The 9,090-nt window shown below is 29.5% G+C and overlaps 1 long non-coding RNA gene across 1 annotated transcript; it reads left to right on the plus strand.

Annotated features, from left to right (window-relative positions):
- The first annotated feature begins 5,074 nt into the window (after positions 1-5,074).
- On the plus strand, positions 5,075-6,497 carry LOC139905973 (uncharacterized). Its single transcript, XR_011781147.1, has 2 exons — positions 5,075-5,902; positions 5,966-6,497. It is a non-coding gene; the product is annotated as an uncharacterized lncRNA (long non-coding RNA).
- Positions 6,498-9,090: the final 2,593 nt, after the last annotated feature.

The raw sequence follows: 9,090 nt of genomic DNA on the forward strand, positions 1-9,090 counted from the left end.
ATTTTAATGACGCAATATTTGACTATTTTAATACAAATTACCCGTATCCAATATCCATAGCTCCATATCCTTTTTTCAGATTTTCAATTCACCCTCCTTTTTATCAGTGAAGTCTCACTAGTCAACTCAGACAGTTGAAAAAGTTGACATGTTCTATTAAATAAATAAAAAATACTGAACCTCTGAAAAATTTATTACCCATCAATACTTTTTATGATTGGAGGTTTCGAGAGATTAACCAAATACAAATATAAAGAGGTACAATTTGAAAGCTAAAATGAGCTATTTGTAGATTTAATTCGGACTTAATTTCACAAAGTCCTTAGTGTATATCAGTATAATTTTATTTAAGATACTTCTATATCCGTATGATAATTTGGTTCTGCGTCGAATCGCAGGTACGGAAGAGTGTTTTTGATACGGAACCTCTCGGCTCTATAAATTACTAAAATATAAATTATTATAATGACCAAAGTTGTAATTAAATAATGCATTTTAAGACAAAGAAATTGCAACTTGTACAACTTGATTAAACAAGACAAGTTGTGCACAACATATATGTGAATTAATCTATTCATATCCGAAAATATAAAAAAATGCATTACAATAGAAAATTCCATTTTCTCTTGGTGGCAGCTAATTAATTATTTATTGGAGAAGTAACATTGAAGCTATTTTTGGAACGTATTTGGACAAAAAAACAAAATAATAGTTAACCTTTATTTTTTTGTAAATATGAAAACTTATATTGCTCTTCATTGTCTATAATAGGTTTTAACGTTTCAAAATAAGTATATAAGCTTTTAATGGGTTCATTGGTATTATATATGTACTATGTTTTTGTGCTTGTATGTTTTATAAAGAATATAGTTCAAGCCTTTAGGAAAAAAACTAAAAAACCTTTGTGTTATTAGATATTTTCTGTAGTACCCAGAATTAATTAGGCGTCAGCGAACAGAAAAAGGGTACTTAATAATATAAAAGATAATTCCCAAAAAATCCCTCTTGTTACTCTCCATTTTTCATGAGCAATCTTATGGGTAACTACTCAATACTTTTATCAACTCATATATGTTCTGTCCTCATGAAGGAAATAATAGTACTTAGATTTAAGAAAAAATATCTTGGGATGACTGATGAGTACTTTACTTTTTAGAGCGACCACTAATAAAAACAAACAAAATTCCTTTTTAGAGTCTAGAGAGCTACCAACAAAGTGGATGGAGAGGGCACTTTTGACACCAGTAATGAAAGAAACCAATCTTTTTCGTTGCAAGCCTCTTTTAAACTCTTTTTTGACACTTCATCCGCCGCCTGGAAGTTATCATTGATACTTAGGGTAGTTACATGAATGATTAAGAGAGCTTAGACAGAGATCTATTTATAGTATTAGTTATGTTGAAATTCTATTGTTAAGTAATACTTAATATTTTTTTTGAAGTTTATAATTCAATGTATTCATATTTTAATGAACCACACGGTATTTTTTTTTTTTTTTGCTTTTTTTTGTCTAAATTTAACAACTAACAATATGCTAACTTTAATGTGATATAAATTTATTCTGTGTGAAACAATTAATATGTGGCTTTTCCGATCTATCTGCAATGCAGTTTTGCATTCTTTTGGAGAAATGGGGATTGCAATTGTGTGCAATCGATATTACTAGCTTTTATCAAATATAATTATAACAATATTTAACTTCAATGGCTACATGTAATATTATACAACAATATTTAACTTCAATGGCTACATGTAATATTATACAACATTTTAAGCAATTTATATAATCCCTTGATTTAATAAAATAGTTATTTATCATTGAAAATCATTAATTTTTTAATGTATTTTTAAGACAATTTACAACTACAATATGCGATTGTTTAATTTGGATGAAAATACATTAGCATTCAACTTTTCGTTAGAAGAAGGTCTGACTTCCATTATGTGTTTTCTCATCATTGGCTATGCCACTGCTAAAGAGTCTTTGTTTCTTGTATCTCACTCCGTGATTGTGTTCATAATGTTTTTCTTCTATGAACAAAACGTCCCAAATTTGAAAGTATATATATATGTGTCGGATCTTCAGCAGGAAGATTTTTTATTTGATCAAAATACAAAAAATTATTTTTAAAATAATTTTTGAACAAATCACAGACACCTTTGTACTAAGCATTTTCATTGTAGACAAATTTTGTTAGTCTGGGATCTCTAGGAAAGCTGAGTGCTTATACTCAGAGCTAGTACTAGGATTTTGGTGAGTTTTTGAATATATAGTTTTGTTCATTTTTTATTGTGTAACATTTATTTGAAACATTTACAGCATTTTTAGATCCCTTTTCTTAGACCGTTAATATTTTGTTTTATAAAGCTGGGGCATTATTGTCAAACATTCTTTGTTTAACTATTTAAATGGTTTTAATTTCAATTGGTGCCATCTAAAATTTTACATTAAAATCCCACATTTTCGTCTCCAATACCCCAGAGGTCGGGGTCATATTGTATCCTATAAATATCCCGATAAATGTTTAAATTTGGTTAAAAATAAAGGAACTGACAATGAAATAGCTATATCATGGATACTTCCTCCAAAAATTATACCTTTGATGAGAGGAAGTAGAAGATCCTTTCATCCTATTTAATATTAAAAAGAGATTGTCTGCAATAGTACTATATATATAGGAATTTATCTACCAATTTCTCTCATCTACAGATGGGTGTGGCCCTTCAAATAATCCGTTGATTGGCGACAATAAAATAACTCACATAATTTCTCAAATTGCACCCTAGGCAGACAGGATTTGTGTAGGATAACCGTGTTACTTCGAAGCAGCTTAAAAACTATCACTGATACCTCAGCGAATATTAAAGTATGTTTGCCTGGCGTTGTCCGGGACATTCAGATATATCAACTAATTATAAACTCTTCTGCTCTTTTATAAAGAGATTATAAGTTACGGGAAATATGTAGGTTTAAAAACCTACATTAAGAATGTCAGCAAAATCTATTCGTTGGGTTATAAACGGTACCGATGGGTAGATCATAAGTCATTTTTGAGTGAAGACACAACAATAGAATCGAGCGTGAAAAAGAGCCTGTGTATTAAAAAAAAAAGGAAGACAAACAAACAGTATTTGTATAGAATTTTAAAAATAAATAAAATCTTGGAGCTGTTTAGGGGTCAACTCATATTAAAAAAGAAAAAAAAAGGTGAAATGAAGAAATAAAGTTAAGTCACATCCTCAAGGACCAAACTTTATAAAGTTAAAGACTGAAATTGACTGGATTGCAGCCTTAAGTCCCAATTAAGGGATGACACAACACTAATACTTTAAGCAAAGTATGTCTGTTTTTAGACACCTAAAAACTCCTGGTAATGCCAGGAACTACAGCTATTATAGATAGTTCTAGGAAATTTTCCATTCATGACAATGTTCTACTGCTTCCCATTTTCCGCAGGTAATCGCCTTACAACTGTCTATGGAACATGCCAGTCCATACCACATAAAAACATTGATGTGAACAGACGTTGTAGACAAAATGCACTCCCAATTTCTAGCGTTGTCTTATGTAGAAAATATGAAGAAAAATGAACTATCCTATGTTGTTAAGGTCTCTAGGGATTTAATTTTGAATTAAAATCTTCAAAGTTTCTTTATTAGTAGTAATTTAATTGGATTCATACTGCTTGGCATTGTTTGATTCATTGATTTAATGGATCTGTATCTAAAAGGTTTCCTTTACCCAGCAGATATATCTAATATTATGTGAATCAGCTTTATGTTTTAATAATATATAGAGAACTAGTGTCGCAAATATTTTACGAAAATGTGGACAATTAATATCGAGTTTTATGTTAGATAGAAGTTAAGTATATAATATTTTTTGAAAAATGTTCAAAACAGTGAATTATTAACAAATATACCAGCACACCGTTGTTATTATCTTTTTGAAAGGTTAAGAGTCATTTTTTTTTACAGTTTTCCTATGAGTAATGTAGTAAACAGATAATTAGATGTCGATTGCTAAGAAAAAATTGTCTTAGTCGCCACCATGAGCATATAGTACTAGAAAAAAATTGAGGTAGCGGGATTTTCCCAGAAGGTCATCGCGTAGCAGACTGGTAACTCAAAGAACACGATTGTCAATGTCATCCATGTTGGAGACATTAATGGTACCCCTTTTTTTTATTGAAAAAAGTTAAGCCTTTTTTAAAGCCCCTTTTCTAAAGTGTGTCGATATTTCGTTTGATGAAGTTTAATAATTTTTAAATAAAATGATATGTTTCATTTTTCAAAAGGTCAAAATACTTTAGGGGAGGGAGGAGGGGGTCATATTCGTAAATTCCCACCTATATTAATAAACCAATTTCAAATAGAAAAACAAAAAATAAAGTAAGTCAATTTTTTTTCATATCTATTTTGTATTAACTTTGTATTTTCTATAAGTTTCTAAATTATCAGCAAATATAAGCATGAGATAATAGAAAAACATAAATAATTTTTTTTTTCAAAATCCAATATTATGAGTTATAGCTCGTGAATAACCAAACATTTTATGAATCTAATAATTATTTAAAATAGTCACAATATGTTGGTTAGAATCATGATACAAATTATATTTTTACATAATATAATGATAAGTAATGTTTCGTATGTGGTAAATCGATTATCAGAAAATTGATTTGGTTTGATCTTGTGATGTTGAACAATGTAATCTGTTGATAGAAATGAGCAATAATTCGCAGAAGAATTCAAAATGTAATCCAGAGTTATTTAAAAAAAAAATCATTCTAGGTTGCTTTTGCGTTGACAATCTACACACATATATATAGAAGGGTGAGTCATATTGTTGAACATTAAACATTTAAAAATAATAAAAAATGGGATTCTTGTTTTGTAGTGTTTCTTTCATAACATTCTTTGTAACAAAGCAAAGTATTTATTCATTTCCTTACGTAAAATTATATATTATCTTAACGACGCCGTCTAGGCGCCAATTCAGATATTAAGACTCTCATAATTAAAAAATGTATAGTATTATATATTATTTGTAGATACCATACATATATTAAAAGATATATTCATACCATTCCAGGTAAAAGAATAATAATTAATTAAATGTTAATGGGAGAAAATATATTTTTGGATTTTGGTCAAAAACAACACAACAGGTATACTAAAAATAATTCAATTACTTTTACTAAAGATGGCAGTAGTAATATGTACTACTGATCTAAGTAAGATCAGTTATCACTAGATGTTGTTAGAAACATGAGACTTCGTACTAAAACACTTTTTATCGTGTTTTATGATTGTTTGACTCAATATTGTTTAAGTGGAAGTTGAACACATTTTTGAGTGCATGTCAAGGAAAGGCCTGCAGTGCCCGTCATCCAAACACCGATACCCTCAAAGCCATTGCCAGGCCGTACTGGTACACCAGACAAAAAAGACTACATCCGCAGAGGGTACAAGGCCTTCCACGGCCGCATGGAAGCCATCATTGCCGCTAAGGACGGCTACCTTAATGATTAATATAGCCTAGATATACATCTAATTATAGTATTAATTTTGTTCAAATTATATTGTTTAATAAATATGATATATCTTGTTAAAGTTTAAAATTCAAAGTTTTCAGATTTTAATTGACCACTCGTTATTTAGTTCAGAAGATTAATTCTTTAAAGAAAAGGAAAATCTCCTTCGTTGTATATATTCAAAATTTAATATGCAAATTGCAAAATACAGTATTTATAAAACCCATGACCCATTTAGCCTCTTTTCTTCACATATTTTGGCATTTTTTTGATATGTTCACTACATATTTTTCTAAAAAACTTATTTTATTTTTTCGAGCCCAGATAATTATTAATGACTTAGATATAAAAAATAAAAACAAAAGGTATATAACTGCATCTAAATAAGCGTTTTGAAAACTGAAAACTATTTCATTGATTGTGTACAGGGCCGGTCAGGAAAATCTGGACCATCTTTAACTAAGTCTTGAACAATAAGGTAAGTATTTAACTCAGTAATTTTAATGTTAAACTGAGAGGTTGTTGAGCTTTAAGTTATTTGCCCAACTTTTAATTCAAAATAATAAGTTACTGCCCACAGAAGTGAAACACTAAAATTGACAACTGACAGCCACATCAGCAGGGGGGTGTCCAATTTGAAGTCTCATGGTAACTAAATAATATTTTATTCAGATGAGAAACAATGGATTGTCGACAGTACCCACAACGTCCAGAATGACAGATGGTTGGCCACAGAGAGAACCAATGAGTTAGAGAAGATGGTCTCAACCAATATACACAATAGTATCGACTCGTTGATGGCCTCCATCATAAAGTACTGGGACAAAGTCTCCCCCATGGACAGGGTCAAGGCCTACAAATCCTTTAGGCCTTGTATCGAGCAAATGATTGGCGAATTTGGCAGACATATTGATTAATTATTGTATGATTACAGCTTGTAAATAAAATTTCGAAAATGTACTTGCTTCCTTTATTGATTAAGATGTAGTTAAATGTAGTCTGGACTTACCTGAACGACCCTATACATATTAAAATGTTATTTTTCTAAATGTTGACGGTACTTTAGGATAAGGTTGGTGCCCAACAAATTCTTACAATTTTACAAAATACGCTGAGCCTTTTTTTTGAGACTATATAAGTACCTAATTAATACATTTGTGCAAATTCATTAAAACTTATTAATTTGTAGTTTGAGGACAAAGGCGATGAAATTTTGGAAAATTGTCAAAAAACTATATAAATCCTTTTTTTTTTGGATTTTTGAATGTATTTAATAGTTTTTTTTGAGAAATATATACTTTATATAAATACAATGATTAAAATATAATCTTAGCATTCTTTAGAAAAATTATCCATTGGAACAAAAAAATGGAAAATGGAGTAAAGTATTTAAATTTAATAAAAAAATTATTTGAAGTGTAGATTGTTAAATTTTAAATTTTCTTTTATTATTGCACGAAATAATTAGATATTGACGATATTGACTAAAAGACACATTTAGCTTCGACATTTACGAGATAACTCTAAGATAAATAATCAGTACTATTCACCGTTTTTCAAGAGCTCCCTTAGACTTACTTACTCAATACTTAGAAGTTCACATACTTAGAAGTTCTCACCTCAAGAATGAAAGAATAATAAAAAACAGCTGTAAAAAATATAATAAATATGACGTTATGACTGATGACCTAAGGAATACTTTAGACTGTAGTGTGCTACATGGCTGAACCGTAGCAAAAACTACTCGACTCTAAACGAAAATCGGCAGGTAGATTTCATTAATATGACTACATTTTTACTCTTAGCTCAAAAATATGTAAATGATATATATCAGGGAGCATTACTATATACAGTACACCCCAAATACACACACGATGCTACACACAAAAAACGAACATTAATATTACTACATTGTTCGTAAGAAAAAGGGAATTAACAAAAATGTTACACCAATTAAAGCAAGGACATATGGTCTTGAATTACTCCAATATTGAAACTCAGAGTCCAACAAGGAATTTAAGAATAATATTACCGTGAAAACACATATTTTTACTCTCCGTCTTTCATAAACACAGGCCTAATTGTTCTGTTCAGATTGCTTATATTCGAAAACCACTCTCAACCTCTAGGACATATTTTATACAACTATATTCATACATATTATGTTATTAATAGACAAACATATTATTGTCTTAAATATAACAAAATGTATTACTTGAAGCTTAATTATAAATATATAAACACATTTCTTATTTACAAACACGCTTTTCATTTTTTCTTTGAATGTTATTATATATAGATGTTATTGGGTCAATAGTAATGGGGTGATAGACTTATAACTTCACTATTTCTAGGTTGGATTTAAGTCATGACTACTTAGTAGTCTGAATATATATACCTGCAGATTCAATCTTAGTAAAAGGTATTTTATTCATTACCACATGCATTACATAATTATAGGAATGATTCTTTCTTTAAATAATCAGATATTTTTACATCTTGTGATGAATAATACCCTAGAACAGCAACAATATACATCAAAAATGAAAAAGGATAATCAAATAATGTCTTTAAAAAATTGTGATATCTTTTTTTTTTTTTAATGAAGTTCATAAATTTGTGATATCTTTGTTTTATAATGAAAATCATAATTTTTTCAATTATTGATAAAATAAGAAAATAAAAGATCCATGGAATTTGAAACTTAAATTTAGAAATAACTAATAGAACGACATAAGTCAATGGACAAGACCATCGCAAGGAATTATTCACTTAAACTCATTCTGCGTAGGTTCACGCCCCAGTCGTTCCTAGAAAAGGAAAATATATTTTATGTATATGGACTTCAATAGAAATTCCTATGTCAGATGGACTAAAGATAGCACTATACTATTTACTTATACTTAAACAATTCAACTCCATCTGACCAATTAATGGAACATTAAAAAAAAAAAAAAACATTAAGCACATAATATATGCAATTGTTAGATTTGTATTATAATGCAGAAACCTGCTAAACCTTATTTAAACATAATCTAAATGCAATGATTTCAAATGTAGGTGATTGAAAGAATGTTTGGCTATTTATGTTTAACGAGTTTTAATGCAATGTTTCATGTTTAACTAAGCAGCTCTCCTCTCAAATATTATTCCAATTGTCAGGGTTACCACGTTAAATTTCTGTCACTTTTTTTTAGGATTCCGGAGGGTAGTGTTGTATATCTCCTTATTTATTCTACCCAGCTCTGTCTTAAGACCGGTTCTTAGAATTGTCCATTGTTCACTCCTTTAGTTAGTTTGTCAAAATCAGAGAATAAAAATGGCGAAATGGACTGAAAGATACGGATTTGCACACTTTGACTCATTTACACAGTATTCCTTAAAGTAATTAAACTATAACGATTCTTGGTTGATACAAGAAAAAGTTGTAAGTGATAAGAATAAAATAAGAAGTGATCTCCTCTGGCCTCATCCCTTTGTCCACAGATTGACTCTGAGCCCCTTTCCTGCCGGATCTTTCAAATACCTCATAAGAGGCAAAATAACAGCATCT

Source organism: Lepeophtheirus salmonis, chromosome 7, assembly GCF_016086655.4.
Source record: "Lepeophtheirus salmonis chromosome 7, UVic_Lsal_1.4, whole genome shotgun sequence".
Classification (NCBI taxonomy): domain Eukaryota; kingdom Metazoa; phylum Arthropoda; class Copepoda; order Siphonostomatoida; family Caligidae; genus Lepeophtheirus; species Lepeophtheirus salmonis.